This window comes from Dipodomys merriami, unplaced genomic scaffold, assembly GCF_024711535.1.
Source record: "Dipodomys merriami isolate MVZ:Mamm:240054 unplaced genomic scaffold, mDipMer1.0.p SCAF_60, whole genome shotgun sequence".
NCBI classification, from domain to species: domain Eukaryota; kingdom Metazoa; phylum Chordata; class Mammalia; order Rodentia; family Heteromyidae; genus Dipodomys; species Dipodomys merriami.
The window spans coordinates 5,835,090-5,856,107 of record NW_027206180.1 but is presented as its reverse complement, the minus strand read 5'-3'; the positions used below and the strand labels follow the sequence as shown (position 1 = coordinate 5,856,107).

Genomic DNA, 21,018 nt, shown 5'->3' with positions numbered 1-21,018 from the left:
CTTGCACTCAGCAGGTAAAGAACAGGTCGTGATGCCCCAACTTCTGGGAAGGCAAAGAAGGTGACAGAAGAGCAGACGAGGAGTCCCAAGGCAGCCAGGTCCCGGCAGGCGCGACGTGGCTCCACTTCCAGCTTTCGGCTGGTTAATCGTGGAAAAGAGTCTCCTGGGCTTTTTCTGCCCAGGCTGGCTTCAACACCGAGATCCTCGGATCCCAGCCTCCTGAGTAGCTGGGATGAGAGGCGTGTACTACCACATCCCTCCTGGCAAGCTCTTTTAGGATACCGTCCACTGCAAGGTTCGGCAGACAGTGATTGAGCTCATCACTGCCCTGGTCCCGTGTCCTGGGGGATGTGTCATTGTCTTCGTGAACTTTCCCTGTGAGGGAGAACAGTGTTTATGATCAATGGTGCAGTCGGTGCCCCTCTCCCCTCACTGTGCGGTCTGGGCAGTGATGGCCACATGGAGAGGCAGAGGAAGGGGGGGGCAGGCTGTTGGAACCAAATATTCAGAGGATCAGAGGCCAGCTGGAAAAATGCACCCTTGGGTCACGGGGTGGTGGACTAAGAAAGAGCCAGACAATGCACGCACTCATCATTGACAGGGAGGACTTCAGACCTTATTTTGGGGAGGCAGGGGGGAGTCCCTAGGCCAGTTCTAAATCGAAAAGAGACATGATGCCATTTGTAATTAAGATAGCTCTCAGCCGGGCGTGAGGTTGCAAAGTCATTTTTCTTTCTTTTCTTTTTATGATCTGCTTTACAGAAGACAGCTCTGGATGCGTGCGTGCTCTGTCGTGAATTGCTAAACACCCTCTGCGTCCGGTAGGAGGAGCCAAAGGTTCCCAGTTCCTTGCCGCGGTTGTCCAGGGAGCCTGGCTGTGTTCTAGGTCAGCACGGGATGCTGTCACCTGGGGATCCACATGGGAGAAGCCTCTGCCGGCAGGACAGGTGGCCACGGGGCGGGGGTGGGGAGCCAAGTTCTGTCCAGGTGAACAGTGGAACCCCCTGTGGCACAGCTGTTAGTCTGCTTTGGACATATGTTGTAGGGAACGTCTGCTTCAGTCACATTCCACCCAGTTAAGCCATGTAGGGATGTGGGGCTCCTGACACGGAGCCCCAAAAGTCAATCCTCACAGACAGATCTACTCTCAAAGAAACAGACAGACAGCAGATCCACCCTGGTCTTCATTTATATATACGTATATATACACACGTGTATATATACATATATACACATGTATATACACATATATACATATATGTACAGGCTCACGCCTGTAATCCTAGCTCTTCAGGAGTTTGAGATCTGAGAATAACAGTTCAAATCCAGCCTGGGCAGACAAATCCAAGAAACTCTTATCTCCAATTAACCACCAAAAAAGTCAGAAGTGGAGTGGTAACTCAAGTGGTAGAGTGCCAGCCTTGAGTCGAATAAGCTATGGGAGACTGTCTAGGCCCTGAGTTCAAATCCTGGTATCTGCACACACACACACACACACACACACAGAGCAATAATTTAAAAGAGCCCAGCAATTCTCCATTTTAATGAGATAATAGTTCCTATTTGTGCCTTGAATGATCAATTTTATATATATAATCTCCTCTTCTGGAATTAAATGAATGCATCTAGAGAATCAAGTCCGGCTGGTAAATTTGTAGAAGATAGTACTTTCAGCAGGTCATCTCATGAACTGCCACTTATTTCTGCATTCACTGTCGACAGTTTGCTTTTAAATTGAGGATACCTCTTTTGCAATCTGAGGTGCCTCTCTGTGCATTGCTAGACAGCGGCATTTAAACTGGGGGCTGTGGGGGAGGTGCTCTGCCCTGGCCAGCAGTTCCCAGGGAAGGTGTGGATGGCGGGTTGTTACGCACCCAGATGTATGGCTCCGGTGCGTCTCTCCTGGATGCTCAGAGAACTTGTAAAAAGAAAAACCACAGTGGTTTACAGGAGATGAATGATACTGCAGACCATCCTGAGTGATTTGGGGGTTGGGTTGGTTTATTCTGCTGGCTAGCAGAATAAACCAACCCAACCCCCAAATCACTGGACCCCCAACTGTAGCAATGTCTTTCTGGATTTTTACCAAGTTTTCTTCTCAAAGGAGACTGAAACACTGCATGTTTTCTAAAACAAATGGATGCCTTTGCTTTATATGGATGTTAGAGGGTCCAGAGTCGGAGAAGATGGGGGGCTTTGATCTGGCATCTGTGAGGTTATGCGGCGTGGCCTGGGCTTGGGGAATCTTATACATCTAGGTTTTGTGGAAGAGGCGCCCTGGCAGCTTGCAGAGGTGATCTACCCTGTGGTGGGACTTGAGCCAGGGCCTCCTGTGGAAGGCTCTAGGTGGACCTGGGAAATCTGAGTTTGACCTGTGAAATTCAACTTTGACCTGTGGGGAACCACCACTGCTTTCTCTGCTCTGGAGAATAGACCACCCACCGTGGGGATAACTACTTCATCCAGGTTTTGAGACCCCCTCCACCCCACCATGCCAGTCCCTGGAGCAGAGGAGGTAGGCAGGTTGGAGATGAAGGGATTCTGGCTGCAGAAGCAGCCGCTGCTAAGAAGACAATCTCTCTGTGGCTAGGCTAGTGGTGGCCAGGTAACAGAGCCCAGGACCTGGGGAGCATGGGGGTGTGGGGGGAGCTCCTTAGGTCGGATCCAACTTTTTGCATTTCAAACCCCTCTATCTCTGCCAAGCCTGGAGACAGATGAAAAGATTCCCTGGAAACGGGGAATCACCAGCCTAGAGATGGACAGGGCTGGGGTGGGGGGTGAGCAAGAGGCCATTTCCTCCTGACTTGGTTTTTCTCCAGACCATTTGTCTTCTTGGGTGTGCAAAGGACTTGGGCTCAGGGCTTTGGAACCCAACTTCGACCCCTTAGTCCCTGGAGGAGGCTCCAGGTCTGGCTCCAGCCTGGGCCCCTGGAATCGATCCTGGGGATGATGGCAATGGGGGTTGGGGGGGGAGGAGAGGGAGGGGTGCTCCCCAGAGCACCTGGGCATTATTTTTGGCTCTTCAGCCGCTGGCTTGTCGCGCGTGCACACACACACACACACACACACACACACACACTGGCGCACACGCACGGGCACGCACACGCAAGGCGCGCGCTCACACTCGCGCACACATTTGCTTGCGCTCCCTCCGCTCGCTCCCTCGCTCGCTCGCTCTCTTTTGTTTATTTCTAATCCTTATTTTTTCCTGGGAACATTTCTCCCTTCTGCTCCACTCCGGCCTGCCCGCCCCCCGATCCGCGGGGCTGACCCGGTTCCCCTTCACCCCAGCCCATCCCACCCCCCCATCCCGTCCTCCCCGCTTGGGGTTTGAAGGTCACCTCCTTTCCTGTCCCCCTGCGGGAGCCCGGGGCTCGCAGGGGACGGAGCAGGGGGGAGAGTCGGTCCGCAGGGTGGGGAAACCCTCCCCTTTCGCTCCACCCTCGCTGCACCCCACAAAGGGCAGGGGTGTCCCGCCACCCTCCACCCCCTCCCCACGGGGAACGGCGGAGGCGGGCGGTGTGGCGGTGGCCGGACCCACGCGTGCGCCGCCTCCGGGACCCGAGGAGCCGGGAGCCGGCGCTGCCCGCGTGTGGAAGGGGACCCCGCGCGCGCCCCACCCCGCGCGCCCCACCCCGCGCGCGCCCCACCCCGCGCGCCCCACCCCGCATCCAGCCCGAACCACACAACTCCCGAGCTACAGCCACGCGCGGCGCGGAGCGGAGCGGAGCGGACCGACCGACCGCGCTCCCCCGGATCCTCCAGCTGCAACCCCTGCGCTCCAGACCTCCCCGCGCCCGCCCTCCGCCTCCCCAGGCAGTGGCCCTCGGCGTGGGGCGGGGGCTGTCAGAAGCCCACTGTCGGGGGGAGGGCGCAATCCGGGGCGCGCGCCGGGCGGGCGTTGGGGGACCGCGTGGGAGAAGCCAGCAGCCCCCTCCCCCTCCGCCGCCCGCCTCCGGCCCGGTGCTCAGCGTGGCTGGGGCGGGGGGGGCCGCGGAAAGTGCAGGGGAATCCGGGGGTCCGGGGAGCCCCAGGAGGTGGCGATCGCGGCCCTGCTCCCCGGCAATTCTAGGTAAGTCGAGGCGGAGTCCTCCCCCACTGTGTGTGACCGGGTCCCAGCGTCCCAGGAAGGGAAGGGAAGAGCCCGGGCTGCCCGAGCGCGCGCGCGCGGGCCGGGAACTTTTTCCGAGCGGGTGGAAATAATGTGTCGGGGAGTCCTCCCTCCCGGGGGGAGGGGTCCGGCGAGACCCCCACCCCCGTGTGTGTGACCCCCGAGCGCCCAGGCCGCCTCCTCCTCCCCGTCCTCCCCGGTGGAGGCCCCGGAGCGGGGCGCCTGTCCCAGGCCCGCGCGCGCGCACTTTGGTTTGGTGGCTCTGGGGTCTCCAGGAAAGGATGGCTGGGGGGGGGGGGACACTTGGCACGGGGAGGGGGGCTGCTCTGCGTCCTCCTCCTGGTCTGAGGGGGGTGCGGGGAAGAGGTCCGACGTCCCGGAGATGTCCCCGTTGGACCCTGGGGAGGGGAAGGGAAGGGGGGGGGGTCTGTCTAGAAACTCCAAGTTGGGAACTCCAGCTGCGCCCCCCCCCCCGCGACGTCGAGGAACTAAACCCAGGGGTGGCAGATCCCACTCTCCCCCCCCCCTCCCCGTGCGCTCCAGTCTCCCCCCGTCCTTAGTTTCTGGCGGGGGTGGGGGGCGGTGGAGGAGGAGAGGGTGGGGCTGAGCCGCGATGCTCTCCCAGCCTTCCCGGACCCCGGTGCCAGGCAGAGCCCTGAAGCTGTGGGAAAGGAAGACCGATACCCAACTCTCCCCCATCCTTATCCTGCCTTGCTCTGGAGCAGACGCCTCCTCTCCACCGCTAAGATGGGCAGGCATGGCTCCCTGCGCAGGGCCAGACCTGCTGCACCTGCCTGCTGGCCGGCCGGGCTGGGCCGGGGGGGTGGGGCGGCCTGGGGCCCCCATCCTCAGATCCAAGCGGGAGGCTGGATCCCAACCAAGGGTCTCTAAATGGTAGTTGAACTTGGACGTGCAGTGTGTGTGGGGGGTGCTGTGGAGAAGCTTTGTTCCAGCTCCCGCCCGGAAAGCATGGCAACTTGGGTTTTCCTGTAGTCCCCCATCATGCTGCTTTATTTTTCACTTTGAAATTCAGTGCAAAAGAAAGGGGGGGGGGATCTGATGGGGCCTGAAAGAGAGCAGGGCGTGCTGCAGGTTGGGGTCCCCTATCCCTGGCGGCACCCCTCCCCTCCCAGCCTAGTTCATCTCCCATCCACCCACCCTTTATCTTTGCCAGAGGAGGAGGAGGAGGACAGGGAGGAGGGGAGGAGAGCAGCATCCTTTCTGTTTTTAAGCGACCACAGAGGGCCTGGCAGGAGCCAGTGGCAGATTTATTTTGGGCTTGCTTTTCTTTCTCTCTCTCTCTCTTTTTCTTTAGAGACAGGAAAGGACCTGGGTCCTATCAAGGGCAAAAATGTGGGCAGTAGCAACTTCTGGCAAGCAGTGGAATGGGACCTTCCTTCCTTCCTTTCTTCCTTCCTTCCTTCCTTCCTTCCTTCCTTCTTTCCTTCCTTCCTTTTCTTTTCTTTTCTTTTCTTTTTTCTTTCTTTTTGAGTCCTGATAGAAAGGTCCAGAAGATTCTCATATAGGCCGGTTTAAGATTGAGTTTCCTTAAGGGGAGATCATTCCCTAGAGCCATGGAGGAGCCAGAGAGTAGTTTGAGACTGAGAAGAGTCCAGGGCTCCTGGCTGTGCTCTGCCCGCTGTGTGACCTTGGTCCGCTTACTTCATCTCCTGTGCCTCCATCGACTCCTCTGTAACGGGAAGGGTTCAGGCCTAGTCCGGTCCTGCGTGAGATCTTGTTTTGAATTAAATAAAGCTGTGAACGCCGGGAGCTGGTCCTGACAGGTGATAAGTCTTGGATTGTGTTTTTTATTTTTTCAACTAGGTTGCTCTGATTTTTTTTTTTGAAAGCTTTAGGCTATCCAGCCAGATAGAAAAGGAGAGGAAGCTTGTTTTCTAGACATGTAGAGGTGAAAACTTACTTTTTGGAGACACAAACCGTTCATGGTAAAGGGAGATGGACGTCTCCAGGCGGGGAGCGGTGGCTGCCCCTCCTCTGTCCAGTCGATGGACAGCTGTGTGGGTGGCAGGTTGCTGGAGTTTAACTTCTGGTCTTGCTAAAGCACTGTGGACCCTGGAGAGACTCTTCTAGAAGCCTTCATCCCCTTGGCCTCCTGGGTTCAAGGTACTGCCTTAGCAAACCTTCCCTGGTCCACACGCCGCTGTGACCAGGAATACTTGGAATTCGCACTAGAAAATGGCGTTTCTCGTCGTTTCTCCCGTAGCTCACTGATTTCCTTGACTGCCTTTGCAGAGAGATCTTTGTGACAGAGTCTAAGCATTTAAATATACGTATATATGCCATTTATTAGACTAAAACGGGGTGCATGGGTGTGCGGTGGGCGTCCTACTGGGCTGCACAATACTGTCCAGTACAGGGCAGCACTTCCTGCAGGGCTGAGGACGACGCGCTGGCCTCTATTGGCATCCTAGCTGCAGATTCCCGGGGTGGAGAGCAGAGGGGTGGTGCCAGGGTCTGAGGGTGGGGCGGGGAGCGGGGGTTTCTTAATTCGCAGGTGTCAGGTTTCTCCTCCTAAGTCCTGTCCTTAGGTCTACCTTTACTTTTGTCCTGGGTGCCATGCAGGCCCGTCCTTCTGGCCTCCCTCCACTGCCCTGCTTGCTGTCTTCAGAGATAGCTAACGGATGCCTGTTCTGGTAGTCTCACTGACGTCTCTCTGATGCGTCTTAAAAATTTTTTTTAAATAGCTTTATCCCTTTTAGTCCAAGCTGGAAAAACATACATATACATATATATATGTATATATGCTATATAATATATTTATCAAAGTCCCTCAGATCTTTTTTTTTTCTTTTGCATCCAGAAAATTGGATAGCTAGTGTTTCCCCTCCTTGCAAAAATTGAGAGTTATCCATCCCCGGCTGGAGGAGGGATCCTGGAGACAAGTAGTCACTTCCCAGGGTGGGAAAGGAGGCCCCTGGAAATCAGCGAAACCCCTCTGAAGGGCCTAGTGCGCCTGGACCCGCCTGTGTCAGCCTGGGGCTCTGACCTGGCCCAGTGATGCCCACATGAATGCCAGCCTGGCCCTGGGCCTAAAGTTGTCCTGTGATTGGTCGCATTTCATGCCCACCGGTAGTCTTGTGCCAAGGACTTCAAACCTGGAGACAATGTTGGTTTCACTGTTGTTGTTGTTGTTGTTGTTATTATTATTATTATGCCACGGGCTCTCTCCCTGATGTCAGCCTCTCTTAGTTAAAACACGGCCTCAGGCACATACATATTAAAACTTTAATTAAAGAACCAGTTGGTAAGGGAGCTCTGACGGGAGGGACCAGCACTTTCCGAGTGATGTTGGCAGCTTGATGTTGTGGTAGAGGTGACACAAGGGTTTGCCGAAGACACATCTATCTCCCCCCTCCCCCCACCTTCATGCTTTGGGTAGCTTTGGTCGGATTTTGTTACTGTTGTTGTTTTTGCGCTCATACCACGGCTTGTGGGCTTCCTCAACTACCGCTTGAACCACATCCACCCCCAGTCTGGCTTTTTGTTGGTTAATTGGAGATGGGGGGCGTCTATGGAGACTCTTCTGCCTAGTCAGGCAGGCTTTGAACCGTGGTCTTCCAGGTCTCAGCCTCTCCAGTAGCTGGGATTTACAGCGTGAGCCATCAACCCGCAGCAGTGTTGCTTTGTTTTAAGCCAGGTCTGTCCCTTTCAGCTCGAGACACCCCCTGAGCCACTCTGTTTTATGGAAAGGGGTGGATTTCGGTGAAGAGGTGGCGAATCAATAACGGATGACTCAGAACACACCTCCATTAGAGGCTGGGCTCCCTGGAGAAGGCAGCCATTAAACAGGGTGGACATGAGTACCTTGCTAGGAAGGTGATGACCGCGGCCTCGGAATGAGGATGGAACGTGATCAAAAAGGAAAAAATAACGAAGTGCTCCAGGAAGGGGAGATTTGAGCTGAGCCCCCAGTGCAAAGCAGGAGCAGAGACACGTTGATCTACATCTCAACAGGCGCTACTCCTTGGGTGTCAGCTCCGCTCTGGCCCCCCCGCCCCCGAACGCAGTGGCGGGCCGTGCAGACGTCATCCACACAGGGGCGGCCCCGGGAGAATCAGAGAGAACTCTCTAGGGCTGTGTTTCTTTCCTGCGGCTTTCAGAATATTGGAAGAGGGGAGGAAGGTTTGGACTTGGGTGCGTTGGCTTCCGTTTGAATCCGAACCCCGGGTAGTTCCCACTGGCTGGGTGGGGAGTTCCTGGCTCACGTAGGCCTCCAGTGGAGCCTCCTAGAAGCTCTTCCGTGGAAACCCTCTCTCACCCATTTCACAGATGGAGGAACTGAGGCCTGGGGACACACAGCACCCCCTAGGCAGGTGCTCTACCTCCTACTGTGGCTCTTTCCCCCTTCCCATCCCCCCCCCCGGTGCCAGGAGGCCCACAGTGTGTGCCAGGTACCTGGCAGAGGCGCCCTTATGAGATGGTGGAGGGGGGAGAGGGGAGGAAGGAGGGCAGGGCTGTGGTTGCTCTTCTAGAAGCATTCCAACCGTGTTGTTCCCTCCCGGGCCTGGGCTGTTTGGCTTTCTTCAGTCTCCCTGAAGCTCAGCTGGGCTGGTGCACGTCCAGGAAGATCACTGATTATCCCAACCGTGCGGGGAGGCTTGGTGAGGCTGCAGTCTCTGACATTACTTCAGCCCGGAGCCTGGCACGAGCGCGTGCCCCTAGTATCCTGGCTGCCAGACCTCTGCGTGTTCCTCCGGGGTGTCACGGGACTGATAGAGAAATCCGGAGCGGAGAGGGACGCGGGCTCAGCATCACGCGAGTGTTTGACGGAAGGGGCTGACAGACTCGGGTTCTCCGCCAGGAGTAGCGCCTACCGTGAGGGCCGACGGCGGCCATATGCAAGGCGCTGATTGATTGGCAGAGAGAAACACTCATTTGTTAGACTTGTTATGAAAAATGACTGTGGAGGGCCGATTCAGCGGCCGCAGCCCTGGCTAGCCCCTAGTGGAGCTTGCCAGGGTTCTGAGGAGGGGAGGGCCTGGGTCTATCCCCAGGGGATAGGCACCCCCTCCTCACCCCCCTCGGGATCCCCATGGGACAAGCCCAGCCCTGGGGTCTGAGCCATGGTCTGGTGCTAGGGTGTCCATGATGTGGCACAGAGTTAGTTGTCTTGTTCACAGAGGGGCCCGGCCCCAGTGGCTCCTGCCAAAAAACCGCCGCAGGCTGAGGGCAAAGATGCGTCCGGACGGCTTTCCTCTCCCCACAGGCCAGGAGCCGCCTGGGGACCTAGGGCTGACGCCTCACGTGAAGAACGGTGAGAGTTCTCGGTTGGATTCAGAGGGGTTGATCCGTGTGTCTCGGAGCAGGTCAGCTCCGGACAAGAAGAAACCCTTGACCTTGGCTGTGTTCCCCCGTGGATGCCGATGTGTGTACACACACATACACACATGCGGGCGGGCACGTGTGCACGTACGTGTTCCCAGACACCCAGGGGTGCAAGTTGTGAGCCACATATACACGTGTGTGTGGTGGTGGGGGGGAGGAAGCGTAGGAGCAGAGCAGGGACTGGGCCCTTGTGGGTGTCGAGGCAGGTTGCAGCATGGCTGGGCTGATGGCACATCCAGCCAGCCTTGTGTTCTCTGGTCCGGGTCAGGCCCTTGGCGTCTGGTGACTGACAGCTCTGTGGCCGGGGCCAGACCTGCTTTAGATGTGTATCACCCCTCGTGGTTGGATGGGAAGACAGGGTACACCTCCCCTGCCCCCCACCGCCGCCGTCTCCCTCCTTACCCACTGTGGGTTGTCACTGGCTTTCTGCTACTGTCAGAGATTTTTATAAAATGCTGGGAAATGCATCTGGGGCACCTCCATTTTGGAGGATCTCCATCTGCATGCTGGTCTTGAAGAAAAGGAGCATTTCATTTTCATTTTTGTTGTTGTTGTCCTGTTATGGCCGGGGGTACCGGAGGGGGGGCTTTTCCCTGGGCCTTCTCCCATTCACCCTTTCCAGGCAGGCATCCTCCGGGGTGCTATGTTCAGAAATAAACTCAGGGGAAAGAGCTCCGGGCTTGGATTCACTCTCCTCCACGTAACAGGAAGAGCAAGGGGGCCACCGCTGCCCCATGGCCTGCCCTGTGGGTGGGAAGATGGGGCCCACTCTAGAGACGGGGTCTCTTGAGCTCCTGTTCCCACTCAGTTTTGGGGTGTATGCTGGGGAGGATGAATTCTGGCGCTCACGGAGAGGAAGGTCTGGAACACAGGCCCGTCTTCAGGAAAGTTGATGAAATGCCAGCAGGTGTCACTACGCCCTTGCCGGTGGAACGTTCCCCCCGCCCCACATTCAACTTTCTTTAAAAAAGAGAAACAACCCAACATTAATTATTTTCAATAGCCAAAGGACCCGAGTGAATTTTCTTACATCCATGAATGAAGTCTCCCTAAAACTGTGAGTTTTCATTGTTTCAGTTTGAGGAGGAGAAATCAGCAAAATGCATGTCCATAAGGTGAATTTGTCTAAGCAATCTCACTGTATCCTGTAATTTTGTCTCTTCTTGCTTTGTCCAGAACAGTGGTTTTACCAATTGAAAGCCTAGGGAAGTTTTTCTTTTCCCTTCTCTTCCAGCCGTTGTTCAGACACTAATAATAGCCCCAGAATCCAGCTCAGCTTCTGAGAACCGACAGACAGGCTCTGCTAATTGTTTCAGCTTTTGATTTGAAAGCTGGTGTACAAAGCAGGGTGTGTGTGTGTGGGGGGGTGGGGGGGTGGAGAACATGGTTGGAGCTTCCTGATCTGTGCTCCGAGCTCTGATCAGAGACATCTAGGACGTTTTTCTGGTCCTGAGTGCACAGCACAAGCATGTGTTGCCCTCAGCTCCTCTGTGGACATCCATTTGGAAAAAGAGAGTTCTCCTAGAGTCTTTAGAACTGCTCATGCTCAGCAAGACCGATCAGGTGGCTTGCAGGACTGGCTGGTACAAATGCAGGGAAGCGGTTCCAGGTGGGGTGCAGTATGTATGTATGCATGTTTGCATCTATCTATCTATTTATCTTCCTAGTCCTGCTTCTTTTGCTTAAGGCCACTGCTCTACCACTCGGGCCCCAGCTCCATACTCCTAGCTTTTTTTTTGTATGTGTAATTTATTGGAGATAAGCGTCTCAGAGATGTGTCTGCCTGCCTGGGCTGGCTTTGAACTGTGATCCTCAGATCTCAGTCTCATTAGTAGCTAGGATGACAGGTGTGAGCTACTGGTACCTAGTGGGCAAAGTATTTAAAGGGTGGATTTGATGCTCACCTTGTTGCTTTGGTAGTTCAGAGGAAAATGGCGCAACGCGGGTTCTGGAAAAGAGTGCCAGTGTGCTGAGAAACCCCAGTCTTCAGCTGGCCTCTCCTCCCTGTGGCCAGAGTCTGTGGGGCTTCTTGTGCGTCCTTCCCTAGATAAACAATGCACACAGCCCTCACTTATATACATGGGGGGCAGGGGGGAGTGACTGGAGGTATACAACCCCACTACCTTTCCCCTCCCCTCCTCCTCCTCCTCCTCCTCCTCCTCCTCCTCCTCCTCCTCCTCCTCTCTTCCTCCTCCTCCTCCTCCTCCTCCTCTCTTCCTCCTCTTCTTCTTCCTCCTTCCCTTCCTCTCCCCTCTTCAACTGTGAGATCAGGCTGCTGCTCAGAGATAGGACCAGATTTCACACGCACCCAGGTTTCACCCAAGCCCTTTGCACACTCCTGTAGTCTAGATTGGGTCCTTGTGAGCAGCGAGGATGGCTGGCACACCACAGCCGCCCAGTGACATCTGGACTCTGCCTCTTGGCAGCTATAGCACTGCCCTTCCCCTACCTTGACCCCCCAAAGATGCTCCCAGGTATTGCCCAAGGCCCCCCCCCCAGGAAGGAGGAGGAGGAGAACCCCTCTAACTGAAGACCACCACCTCAGCCAAGAGCAAATGTGCCCGGATGGCGTGTATGGACACCCCACAGACACGATTCCAGGAGTCACACGGGGTGGGGGGGGTGAGGCGGGGGCGTCCCCCCTACCCCCCGATTGCAGGAGACGCAGGGTGCCCGAGGTCAGGGCGCCCTCCCCCTGTCCAGCGGGCCCAGCGGGAACAGCTGCACACCCTCCTGTAGTGCCGGCCCTGGGGAGGGACAGATGGGCTTGTCCAGGCCGCAGACGCCAGCCCCGAGGAGCCCCGGGGAGCTTCCGAACCCACCTTCACGCTCCACTCGGTCACAGCCACGTCCTCCAGCGTGACTTTGAGACTGGGGAAAACTCCCGCATGAGAACCTCTGCCAGAGAAGAGTTAACAAGCCGTCTTCTCAGGGATGGCCAAGCCCTCGGGGCCCAGGACTCTCCCTGTGCGCTTTCCTCTGGCCTGGGCAATGCTCTGCCAGGACGCCAGACCTTCCTCTGCAAAGGGCAGATATTCAGTTACTCCTCACACCCTTCGCCAGCCACGCAGTCATCTAGGCGGGCACACAGGCCCGCACAGGAGTTTTGTAGGCTCTAGGCACGTCACGGGCCAGATGTCCCTGCCCCCCCTCAAAAAGAAAGAAAAACCCTGCCCAGCCAATTCATCAAGCACGGGGCCAGCGCTCCAGCCCAACTGCGGCCTCCATTGACCAGAAACGCTCTCCCACGGGTGATGGATGACTCCAGGGCCACTCTTACCACACCTCTCCTGGGCCTCGCTCCATCCACCCGGCCAGCTGGAGATGCTGTCCAAGCTGGAGATGACATTTTCCTGGCACCCAGCACCTTCCTGTGAAGAAGATGCGTGTGCCTTGTGAAGGAGCAAGGCCGGCCACAGGCCATTTGCTTACTTTCCTGGAGGAAGGCGCTGGAAGGGGGAGAGGAAGAGATGTCAACCAGAAGCCCCCGCTTTCCCCCGCGTGGAGAATGAACAACCTCCTCCTCCATCGTAAGGATGGGGACCCAAGGAAGGCACGCACAGCGCTGGCATTTCACACCGGCCTCCTCGCTCTCCTGTTCTTGTTTTCATCAGCCTGAATCTGGGGTCTCCCCCCAGCGCAGGGTGGAACAAGATGTTCTGGGTGCAGCCAGCGGCGGGAGCTGGGGCGATCCAGTTCCACAGAGGATGCTGGGAGGCCGGGATTGTGTCCCTTCTCTGAGTGGGGTATCTCTTTCCGTCCTGGGGCCCACAGGGGAACTTGAAATTTAGAGATGGGAGACCGCAGCGCCCTGGACGGTCAGCCCGGCGGCGGCGGCCTGACCTGAGGTCTCACAGGGCCTCTGTGTGTGTCAGCAGCGTTTACTCCTTGAGGAAGTCGGGCAGCGAGCCGCCCGGTGACTAACACCGTGTCACCGCCGGCTTAGGAGTGTGGTGAAGATGTGACACGGATCTGCGAGTCTGTCAGCTTTCTGGGACCCTGGCTTCTCAGACGTCCCCAGGGAATCAGACCTGCGGCCCTTCTAAAACCAATCACTGGCCCATCTGTCTGGAGAGAGGGTCCGGGAGCTATTATTCACTTTAGACTTTTCTTCTTTCTTGCATCTATTATTGCCTGTTTATTTATCTAACGCCTAATTATCGCCTGTCTACCATTTATCTCTGTGTCTATGTCTACTTACCATCCATCTATCCATCTATCATTGACTCATCTATATGAAATCTGTTTATCTCTGTCTTCTGCCATCTAACACATATATCTGTCATCTCTATTATCTGTTCTCCATTTATCTACATTTTCTATGTGTCTATGTATGCATGTATGTATCTATCTGTGTATCTATGTATGTATATACTTATGTATCTATTATCTCTTATCACCTATGTCAATCTTTGTATATATGTATCTAACATCTATGTATCTATGTTTCTATGTGTCTATGATCTATGTATGTATGTATGTATGTATCTATCTATCTATCTGTCTGTCTGTCTATCTATCTATCTGTCTGTCTGTCTATCTATCTATCTATCTATCTATCTATCTATCTATCTATCTATCTATCTATCTATCTATCTATCATCTCTAAGTACCTGGACACACACTAGGAACTTTACGAATCTAAGATTTTATCAAGTGAAATAAAATTCATTTAAATGAAACTGAACTGATTTGATGCAAGCACTTGGTATTTTAAATATTTTTCAGATAATTTCTGCAGAGAATCCAAGCAGAATTATTTACCTGTAGGGTTGGATGTTTGCGTCTTCTTCCTATTGAAGGTCACACTGGGCAGTCTGGCAGATCTGCGGGGCTGTGAGTTTAACCCTGGCCTCTCGTTTTGGTGCGTCCATTGCTGTCAGGGGGTGAGCGCTGCAGAATTCCACCCCGGGGTCCTCCACGCTCCTCATACACCGAGTCTGAGAGATATAAAAATCAAAATCCATAAAGGAGTAGAACCCACAGCAACTTTCCTGTCCCCAGAGCAGGCTGTGTGCCTGGAGGGAGAAGAGCAGATGGCTTGTGGGCTGGAACCGGTTGAGCCCAGCTGGGGTATGAGAGGGGCTCTGTCTCCCCCACCCCACTCCCCACCCCAGAGTCTGGCCAGGGCAAGTCCTGGAGCCCTGGTCAGGACACAGGCTTCCATGTCGTGGCCACTGTCTGGCTTTTCTGGACCCTTGGATGAATCACAGTTGGCCTGGAATCTGGCAGGAGAGCTGAGGATGAGTTCTTCATTTCCTGCTTCTAGAGAGAAAGGAGGGTTCCGACAGAAGGTTGGAGGGTGCGTGGGGGACGAGGAAACCGCCACGCTTGCCTGGCATGGCCCCAGCCTGGGGGGCGCAAGTCCTCGGAAGCCGGCTCAGGCCTTGGGTGGGCTTGGGTCCTGAGAGAGGGCAGGCTTTTTGCCCCTGAAGAATTACGAGCTTGCTTAGATTGCCCGGTTCTGCCACTGTGCTTCACAGCCCCTGCTTTGGCCCTGGGTTTGAAGAAAAGATATCAAAACTCTGCAAATTCACTAGTTTTGAATTATTTGCTCATCAAAAAAAAAAACCACCACATTTTTTTTTTTTGTACAGCTCTTCTTTTATTTGGGTTATATATTACTTAGGTGTTGCTGCAGTAAAAATTAGCCTAAAATTAAAGACAAAATAGCGTAGCACATGTCAGAGGGCACTTGGTGTGAGGGAAGGGTCTGTGTCAGGGATCTGGAAGGGTTGGGGGCGGGACTAGAAGGGAAGATGAGGGGTGGGGCTGGGGAAGCATCTCCACGCTTGGTCACTGGCAATAGGGTGGCTGTAACCTTTAGCTTCCCAGTGAGAGAGAGAAAGGAGGAGATGGGGGGAAGGAAGGAAGGAAGGAAGAGAGGAAGGAAGGAAGGAAGGGAGGGAGGAAGGAAGGGAGGAAGGAAGGAAGGAAGAGATGAAGGAAGGAAAGGAAGGAAGGAAGAGAGGAAGGAAGGAAGGGAGGAAGGAAGGAAGGAAGGAAGGAAGGAAGGAAGGAAGGAAGGAAGGAAGGAAAGAAGGAAGGAAGGAAAAAAGGGAAAGGGAAGGGAGAGAGGAAGGAAGGAAGGGTTCCGGAAAGGGAAGGGAGGGAGGGCAAGGGAGGAGGGGAGGAGGAAGGAGGAGAGGAGGGAGAGAGGAAGGAAGGAGGGAAAGTGAGGGAGAAGAAAGAAGTCCAATAACTTTTTTTGGTTTTTGCTTTCCTTCATACTAACACCTGGGCCTTAGGATGGTGCATTTATGATCATTTCTGGCCAGATACTGGTACATATGTAACATCAAGAGCTCATGGTTGACATAGGAGTCCATTCTTTGGGTTACATGTTACCTGGTTGTGTGTGTGTGTGTGTGTGTGTGTGTGTGTGTGTGTGTGTGCGCGCGTGTGCGTGTGCATGCGCTGCTCTTAGGGCTCAAGCTCGGGGCCTGAGCACTGTCTCTGAGTTTCTTTAGCTCAAGGCTAGCAATTTACCACTTGAGCCATCTCACTACTGGCTTCTTTGGTGTTTAATTGGAGATGAGTCTCATGGACTTTCCTGCCCCGGCTGGCTTCAAACCATGATCCTCAGCCCTCGGCTTCCCGAGTAGCTAGGATTATTATAAGTATGAGTCAGTGCCTGGCTCTAATATTTTGTTTTAACTTGTAAACACATACAAAATACATCACAGTAGCCATTTTCCTGCGTTCAGTTCAGGAGTATTAAGTGCACTCAAGTCACTGCTTAGCCCCACCACCATCCATTTCTAGAACTTTCGTTCATCTAACAGAGCTGGAATTCCATCCTCCGCCTACAATTGCCCTTCGTCCTGTGGGCACGGGAAGCCGCCTCTTGGGCTTTCTGCCCCCACGAGTTTGATGTCCTGAGCGTTTTACCAATTGGCCACCAGCTTAGTGGTTTGAAGCCTCACAGTGTGGTGGGTTTGGCTCCACAGTGGAGGAGTTCATCTCCCTCTCCCCAAGATCCAGCCAAGATGGCCATGGGGTGACAGATGGTCCTCCCTGGAGGTTTAGCGGATGATGTTTCTCTCGGCTTTTTTCCAGCATGTAGAGGCTGATGGCATCGCTTGGTGCGTGGCCCCCGGCTCCATCTTCAAGGCCTGCGCACACCTCCTCTCTGCCCGTCACCCCCCTCCCTTCCCCCCTCAGATTCTTCTCCTTCCCTCTTGTACCTGGAAGGACCCTTTGAAAACTCCAAGCCCATCCGGGCAGCTCAGCACAAGCTCGCGTTTAAGGCCAGCTGCATGGCGAGCACGTTCGCTGGCAGGCTTAGTGGACAGACTCAAGTTGGAGGTGCTCTCGGGTTCCTGCGTTCAGGAGGTGACTGGGTGAAGCCGGTGTGCGAGGAGAGTGCTCTGGGCCCGCTGGCTTCATCGGGACCTGCGGCTGGGGGCCTGGTATCTGTGGTCTCGGCACCCTCCCTGAGTGGTACAGAGCCTCCCCCACCCCCGCCCCCGCCAGGACCCTGGTAGTGCCCGCTCTGGTGGTGGATCCTTCTGGAAGGACTTTTGGCCCCAGGCAGAGAGATGATTTTTGGACGACTGATTCCAGATGGCTATGTGGCCAGTGGGGTCCTCCTCCTCCTCTTCCTCCTCCTCCTCCTCCTCCTCCTATTCCCCTTCCCCCTCCTCCTTCTCTTCTTCCTCCTTCCCTTCCTCCTCCTCCCCTTCTCCTCCTCCTCTTCCTCCTCCTCTTCTTCCCCTTCCTCCTCCTCCTCCCCTTCCTCCTCCTCCCCCCCTCCTCTCTATCCTCTGCTGCCCCTTTGAAAGTCATACTTCTGTAAGTCCTTACAGAGTCTGAATTTGAGTATGCCATCTGTCTCTCCTGGAGACCTTGTGTGTTGAAGGTATTCTCATTGGAAGCTAAAAAAGAAAGAAAGAAAGAAAGAAAGAAAGAAAGAAAGAAAGAAAGAAAGAAAGAAAGAAAGAAAGATCAACAGCAAGAATACAGAGCATCTTAAATTAGCATGGATAGAAGCTCTGTAAGCACGTGACTGTGCAGATCTCAATTCCCAGCCCTCACCATGTCTTCAAGACTGCGGTTCTTGGCTTCCTAACCGAGAAATCGCTCTGAACATGGAATGGTTGTCTGTCTGTGATCTGTTTGTCTGTCTATATCCAGCTAATTAATTTTCATCAGTGCATATTGGTTGTAGAAGAGGGGTTTCATTTCGACAGGCCCATACAGAGCCCCCCCTAGCTAAATTCTTCCCCTCCGTCCCTTGCCTTTATTCCCCCTTCCCAAAATTGTGCAGTCAGTTTTCTTTTCTTTCTTTCTTTCCTTCCTTCTTTCTTTCTTTCTTTCTTCTTTCTTTCTTTCCTTCCTTCTTTCTTACCTTCTTTCTTTCCTTCCTTCCTTCCTTCCTTCCTTCCTTCCTTCCTTCCTTCCTTCCTTCCTCCCTCCCTCCCTCCCTCCCTCCCTCCCTCCCCCCTCTCTTTCTTTCTTTCTTTCTTTCTTTCTTTCTTTCTTTCTTTCTTTCTTTCTTTCTTTCTTTCTTTCTTTCTTTCTTTCTTTCTTTCTTTCTGTCTGTCTGTCTGTCTGTCTGTCTGTCTGTCTGTCTGTCTGTCCTGGGGCTTGAACTCTTGGCCTGGGCACTGTCTCTCAGCTCTTCAGCTCAAGGCTAGAGCTCTACCACTTGAGCCATAGCACCACTTCTGGCTTTTTCTGCTTATGTGGTGCTGAGGAATCGAACCAGGGCCTCATGCATGCAGGGCATACACTCTACCACTGAGCCACCTTCCCAGCCCCTGGTTGATCTATTTTCATACCTGCCCATGAAGTGCTTTGACCACATTCACCTTCCTTCTCCCCCTCCACTCACCCCTTCCCTCCTCCCTGGGGCACACCTCCCCCACCCCAGCAGGAGTCTGTGATATAGTGGCGGCAGCAGCAGCAGCAGCAACAACAACAACAAACAAGTGCAGGTTATACTTTTACAAGATGAAGTCCTCTGCTCCTGTCTTTCCGTATCTCCTTTCCCTCCCTCACCCCACCATCCTTTACCTGTTTCTGGCGACTTTCCTTATAGTACCTTCATCATTATGAAGGTGCCTGGAACATTCTTAGCCTTGAGTTCTCTTTGTATATTCTCAAAGGGGAGATGTTGAAGAGCGCCCCCACCAGGCGTGGTATGGTAGTGCCAGGATTTACACAACCTGCTTCTTCTTTTTAAAATATTTTTTATTTTTCAAATTTGAAATCCAAACAATTCCACAGGTGAACAAGTAAGCTAATTACAGATAGTGCTTTCAAAACATCGGCACCCCACAAGTAAACAGCATCTGCCTTTGATGAAGGTGTGAAATTTCTAAAAGGTGTGAGGAGAAGGGTAATATCTTCAGGTGGCTTCCTCTCTCTCTCTCTCTCTCTCTCTCTCTCTCTCTCTCTCTCTCTCTCTCTCTCTCTCTCTCTCTCATGCTGTGAATGAATACCATAAAGTATTTTCATGTGTATTTTATGCCTCCTTCAGAATGGACTGTGTGCACCTGGAGGTGGGCCGAGGGCGGTGGTGTCCTGGGGCCGAAGACCTGAGGTTGCTGGCTTCGGCCATCTTCCCTTGAGTTCTCTTTTTCTGCCTTGTTTTCTCCCAGCCAGCTGCGGCCCCTTCCTGGAGCACACAAAAGGTTGTTAAATAATGTTAAGTAAGGGCAGGTCTCTGAACAGTAGCCCAGGTGCCCAGATCCCAGGCCTAGAGATGGTGTTGTGGGTCTGGGGTGGGGCATCTGGTAAACCTGCGGGAGAAAAGCCAGGTTCCTTGTACAACATGGGTGGCCCAGGAAGCATGTTAGGAGGCGGGGCCGCTTCCTTACGCTTGGGATGGGCCTGAGGCTCTGCACTCACGCCGCTGTGGTTCCGTGGGACGCCAGTGAGCGGGAAGCAGGCAGAGTGTGGGGTTTTCATGGGTGACTTGGATGACCGATGACAACCCTGGGGCCTTTGCTGATCCCGTCTGGGCTCAGAGTGTCCTTAGCAAGTGGGACACTTGAACCCTGAGCTGTGCGGTGTGCTTACAGACCCAGTGGGATGCTCCCCGCTTCTTGGTGGATTCATTTCTTCCGTGTTCAAGGCCATGTCTTGGGCATCCGTGGTGCACTGGGCATCTGCCTGGCTCTCATGATGGACCGGTGGTATGGAGGAAGGTGCTTTCCTCTGGCTATTCTGGAAGAAGGGCATTGGGCGAAGCTTTGAGGATGGCGCCGCTGTAGCTAAGGCTTGGAGGGTGACAATTCATGGGTGGAGAATCCCATTCTCCAGGGCCAATGCCCTGGCCCGTGGAGCAGGCTGAGTCACTGTGCTTTTTGGGGGGCGGGGTGGGGGGGAGAGTGAGCAGGTGGGGGGGGGAGAGAGGAGGAGGGGGACAGCTTGTGCATCGGGAAATGACCACGAGTTCTTGTCTAAGCAGTAAGGGAAACCGGCTGACGGTTTGGGGCAAGGATGGGGCACGTTTCAGGCCGTTGGGGTGCCTCATGCGCGGCTGGCCAGGGGATAGGTTAGGTGGGGAGGAGGGCCAGAGAGCAGACGCAGGTAGAGAATTGAGTGAGCAGGTTCTTGGAGGAGCTCAATGTCTGGGGTAGGGGGCAGCAGTGAGCACTTACAGAAAATGGTGGACGTCTGTGTGTGTGCAGTCTGGGGTAACCCTGAGAGGCGGGGGGAGGGGGGGGGAGCTGGGTGGTGCTGGCATGCCGGTGGATGCCAGCCATTTGCCAGTGCAGGATCTTAGCAGAAGGACACAGGCATGGGAGGGCGTGGCCAGGAGGAAGAGCTCCACCAGGAAAAGCATAGACCGAAGATCATGGTCATGTACCGAGGCCCGGAATCCAGGCAAGACACAAGTCAGACCTAAAGTTAGACTCTTGCCCTTCTTCCTGCTAAAAGTCACCTCACCGAACAAGCTTTCGAGAGGCGTGAATGTAGCTCAGAGAAAAGTGGAGGCCGGGGAAATATGGAGGCCCAGCAGGAAGGCTGATCAAAAGGTCAGGGAGGCCAGCTTGCCCGCTCTCCTCCAGCCCGTGCTGGCTTCAGTGCCCGGGCCTTGGACTCAAGGTAACCTTTGCAGTCGTGGCGATAATTACACGTATGCAAACTTCCAGCAAACGTCGTTTCCCAGACATGGAACATCTGGCCAGTCAGTGTAATCTGAAATGACTTCAGCTTTATCTCTGTGGCTCTCTCAGAGGGACAAATTGTCAGGAAACAGATATTATGTCGGCTGATTGTGGAGGGTGGGGAAATGGGCCTGGTGGTTTGCTGGCCAGATGGCTAAGTATATGGTGAACGGTGGTAATGGATGTGGGGAAAGAAGACACTGCCGGGTGGGGCGGGGCGTCCTTACAGAAAGACCCGGCGAGGTCACTGGCAAGGACAAAGGAAGCCGGCTTTGGGGAATAGAGCTGGAGATGTGTTCTTGGACAGAGAGAGAGAGAGAGAGAGAGACACCCAGTATTCCAATATTGTAGGGAGCCTGTACTTGGCTAATAGGACCTGAGAGGCAAGGGGGACTGAGTCTAAAACAAATTAAACCACCACCTGCTGTCTAGTGATCTTGA

At 54.4% G+C, this 21,018-nt stretch overlaps 1 protein-coding gene across 1 annotated transcript in view; it reads left to right on the top strand.

The window, feature by feature from the left end:
• Positions 1 to 3,673: 3,673 nt before the first annotated feature.
• Rbfox1 (RNA binding fox-1 homolog 1) overlaps positions 3,674 to 21,018 on the top strand; it is a 1,026,253-nt gene continuing 1,008,908 nt past the window's right edge. The window contains exon 1 of the mRNA XM_070003517.1: positions 3,674 to 4,072. The gene's annotated coding sequence lies outside the window, so the exon portion shown is untranslated. The remainder of the gene's footprint in view (positions 4,073 to 21,018) is intronic.